Raw genomic sequence first — 4806 nt, 5'->3', positions numbered from 1 at the left:
AAAATTTATCAAAGATGAAATATAGTTTTTATAACAAGTCCTCCAACCATCAAATCCAAAAAATGTTATCTAAAATGTTGAAAACTCTTTAAAATGTTTTTCATTCCAAACAAATTACATTACTAAGATTGCAGTGATCCATAAACTAATAAACACAATGTTCCAGAAATTGTAATGCTAATTTTTTTTGCCACTGTGAGTGAAATTTAATTTATAATAATCTCTTGTCAGAGCAAGCATAGTGCACTTTGATTTTTGAATCAAATTCTATTAGTTGCTTGTCAATGAGGCAAAGTTACCAAGAAATGCAATTCACACCAAGCAATGTTTTTTCTGCATAAAGAGACAAACAGTCACATATAGACATACCCTTCCTCAAGGATCATCACCCAACAAACCAAAGTTTATGCACGTGAAAGCCATTATGGACATAGGTGTAGGTCCCAAACTCCAGCTCAGCTGATTGAGTCTGTTCCACCCTAGCCAGTGTGGAGCGTGTTGTATGTGAGTGTGTTCATTGTGCGTTTAAATTCGATTAAACTCGTTTCATTTAAAGATAAAATTATTTGTGATTTGATTTAATTTTAAATAATTAGTTAAAATTGATTTGATTCATTGTACTAAAAAATTTGATTTGATTCAATTCTTTTACAGCTAAATTTAATTGGGTTTTTAGATATTTAAATAATACTTTTTTATTTTTTATTAATATTAATATTATAAAATATTATTATAATACTACTATAAAAAATACATTGTATCTCGGGCGCGAAGGTGATTTTATCTCGATTAAAAGTGAGGCAACGAATGATGGTATAAAAATTGTCACTTTACTGCTCGATTTTTAATTAATCGAGGGGATAGTTGAAATAGTCATTGATTCGATCTCACTAACAATATTTTTATATTTTCAAAACTAGCGTCACACCTCTTGGTTTTGATCAAAAATCGATGGGTAAAGGATATTTTTCTAAATACAAATTATATTATTTACACAGAATAATAAATTACATTGTTTACAAATATCCATTTTTTTATTAAAATACAAAAAAAATTATATTACATTGTTTGGTTTTAATCTATAAGTACAAAATTTTTGACAAATTTAATTCATCATCTTCATTGTTATTCTTGGAGAAGAACAAATCCAAATTTTGTTGCATACCCGTTACTTTTCAATTTCAATGATTTTGCACGCACCCAATTTCTAATTTAACATAAAAAATGTTACATACATAACATAAAATTACAGTTAAAAGATAAGATATTATGTAAAAATGATAACACGAAATTATATCGCTTTTTAAGACTTAATTCAATTAAATTATATTATCATTTACGCTAGTTTATCTCATTTTATCAGATATTATGCAGTATTCCTCTTCTATTTATATCAGGTACCCATTTTGAAGCAAAAGTGAAAAAGGGAAGAAAAGGAGGTGTAAAAAGGAACAAAAAGGAGAGAAAAGGAACCAAATGCCAAAGCCCAGCCCAAAGCGCACAAGTCACCAATGTTGTGCCTGTGACGGACGTCACAGGACGCGTGACGAGCGTCACGCGAAGTAGCCTTGTGACGGACGTCACACATAGCGTGACGAGCGTCACACAACTCCACTACCTTTTTGGCGCAAGTATCGCCCTCAGAAAGACTTGAAGAATAACGTTAAGGAGTTGGTCTCCTATATGCACGCCGTGGATATAGCCACGCTGAAGAATGGGAGAAACGGAATGCAGTTACCAAGGCTATTATAAATAGCCATCTCACAAACCAAAAGAGAACAGGTTTTTGCACGCTCAGTTTTGCGAAAGCTCTGCCAAATTTTCCTTTCACGCCTTTGCCTATTTTTCTTCCTTTCCAGCATCGTTCACTTTATTTATTTTATTTTGCAAGCTTTATTTTCTTTTTCCCTTGCAATTTATTTTCCCCCGTTCTTAGCTTTTAGATATTTTTCGCGTAGTAGTTTCTACACCGGAAACTACTGTGCAACTTTATACCGGATTTAACCTTACGTTATATTCCAGTTTTATTTCCTTGATTTATTTTACTGTTTAATTGAAGAATCCAAGAACAAATCCTACCGGCTTGTGGAGGAGTGTTCAAGACCATTGTATTACGCATTCAGGTTCTTTAATCGTTATTTAATTTTTAATGTTTTATTCTATTGTTTATTTACATTGCATGCCTGGAATGAGTCTGTTTATGCATGATATAGATTCTTATTTATTTAGCATGTCTGGCTAATTTGCCTAGGTATCGGTATGTAAAGTAAGCAGAAAAAGGGGTCAAGACTAAGTCGGTCTATTCAAACTTAAAATTAGAATCAATCTTTTTATGGTCTTAACTTACAGGTTTAATAACAAGATTTTTTACAAAAGTAAAAGACATAAAGAAGTTGAAACCAACAGAGCGAGAGTTTGAGGTTTTAACTGGACAGTGTAAGTTAGTCATTAAGTCTATCTCAGGGCGAGAGCAAGTTTTAGAATTAATTAAATTCTGACTTTTTTCCAAAAAGTATTTTTAAAGATTGAATGTGAGGACGAGAGTTAAGCATTTAGATTTAATTGTATAACCTAAGTCAACAGAGCGAAAGTTTGAGATAAGGGTGTTTAAAACGGTCAGTATTTTCTTAAAAAGAGTTTCTGCAACTTTATTGTTTTCAAAATATGATTTTTGACTTAATTATAAGTGACAGCTACATTAATCTAAGATCATGGTTTCTTCAACAGAGCGAGAGTTTGAGATAAAACCTTTAACCAATAAAGTTAATCGAAACGATTTATTTTAAAACCGAGAGACCGACAAGGAATTGATTCCCTAGTTTTGACGAACTACATACCGATATCCGTTTTATTGATATTTAATCTAGATATTAGTTTAGCTCTTAGTTTTTCCCCAAACAATCGAACATTTTCACCTTAGCTTTACGTAGTAACTTTAGATAACGGTATATCGATTCATAAGTCCCTGTGGGATCGATATCTTTTAAAACTACGCGATAGAACTGTGCACTTGCAGTTTGTATCCCATTCTCGACTCACACAGTCGAGCGATCAAGTTTTTGGCGCCGTCGCCGGGGACTTTTATTCAATCGATATCGTAACTCTTCCGTTACGCTGTAGAGACTAAGGTTTCTTTTTCCTTCTACTCTTTCTTTCGTTGATTTGTATGCCACGCACTCGCTCTCAAGGCGAACCGCTCTATTTACGAATCAACGATATCGAACTATATCTCCGAGTCTTACGACGAATTCGGGAATATCGTGCCGAAAACAATCTCCCTCCTATAAACCTTCCTGATATCAAAAACATTTTTCCTTCTTTAACCGAGATGGCAGAACCAGCTCGTGCTCTTAGAGATTACGCCGCTCCATCGCAAGATGAACCGCATTCAAGTATTGCTCCGCCCGCAATCGAAGCAAACAACTTTGAACTTAAACCTTCACTGTTGCAGGCTGTGCAACAGAACCAATTCTCTGGAAATCTTACCGAGGATCCAAACCTTCATTTATCCGTATTTGTTCAATATGCTGATACTGTTAAAGCTAATGGTGTCACTTCAGAGGCAATTCGACTTCGTCTTTTTCCTTTCTCATTAAGAGATAGCGCTAGAAGATGGCTTCAATCTCTCCCTTCCAACTCAGTCACCACCTGGAACGAGTTGAAGAAAGTTTTTCTTGCCCGATATTTTCCGCCAAGCAAAACAGCTATGTTAAGAGCCCAGATAAACGGATTTAAACAGAAAGACAACGAGTCTCTTTTCGAAGCATGGGAAAGATACAAAGACATGATGAGACTTTGCCCACACCATGGTTTGGAAGACTGGTTAGTAATTCACACATTTTATAATGGTCTCTTATACAATACAAGGTTAACAATAGACGCCGCTGCAGGTGGTGCACTAATGAACAAACCTTATGCTGATGCTTACCAGCTTATCGAGAGCATGGCCCAAAACCACTATCAGTGGGGAACCGAACGAACAACAGTGGAAAAACCTCAACCGAAAACTGGCATGTACGAGATAAGTAACCTCGATCACGTTAATGCAAAAGTGGATGCTTTGGTCCAGAAGATTGAAAGTTTAAACGTATCACCTCCAACCGCCGTGGTTGCTATAACTCAGAATTGCGAGGTCTGTGGAATCCAAGGCCACACTCCTGCGGAATGTCAACTCTTGACTGGAATCCAAACAGAGCAAGTAAACTATGCTCAAGGAAGCCCCTATTCGAATACCTAGAACCCAAATTGGAAGAACCATCCAAACTTTTCATATAAGAGTAATAATGCTTTATACGCACCTGGACAGTCTCCGAATCAAACCCCATCTGTATCTCCGGGATATCAGAAACCAAATCCTAACAATAATACCCCTAGAAAATCCAACTTGGAAATCATGATGGAAAACTTTATAGCTTCCCAACAACAAACCAATAAAGATTTCTTAAACCAGAACATACACACTGGCGAACAACTTAAACAACTAGCAAGCAAAGTAGATGCCTTGGCTACCCATAACAAAATGTTAGAAACCCAAATATCTCAAGTAGCTCAACAACAAGCACCTACTGCTGCACCAACTGGTACATTCCCTGGACAGCCCCAACCTAATCCGAGAAGCCAAGCTCATGCAATTATATTAAGAAGTGGAACGGAAGTGGAAGGACCGTCTGATCCAAGGATAGAAAACCAAAACCCTAAGAAATCTACTGAGGAAAGTGAACCTAAGGAAAAGGAAGAGAGTAATAAGGATACCCTAGAAAAGAAGGAACCTTATGTACCTCCACCACCTTACAAACCACCTATACC

The 4806-nt window shown here is 35.8% G+C and overlaps 1 pseudogene; it reads right to left on the bottom strand.

Moving 5' to 3' along the window:
- Window positions 1–3713: 3713 nt before the first annotated feature.
- LOC127116408 (uncharacterized) lies at window positions 3714–3813 on the bottom strand (annotated as a pseudogene).
- Between the last annotated feature and the right edge of the window lie 993 nt (window positions 3814–4806).

Source organism: Lathyrus oleraceus, chromosome 1 (genome assembly GCF_024323335.1).
Source record: "Lathyrus oleraceus cultivar Zhongwan6 chromosome 1, CAAS_Psat_ZW6_1.0, whole genome shotgun sequence".
Classification (NCBI taxonomy): domain Eukaryota; kingdom Viridiplantae; phylum Streptophyta; class Magnoliopsida; order Fabales; family Fabaceae; genus Lathyrus; species Lathyrus oleraceus.
Note: the sequence above shows the minus strand (reverse complement) of the source record. Positions and strands in the feature narration are given on the sequence as shown.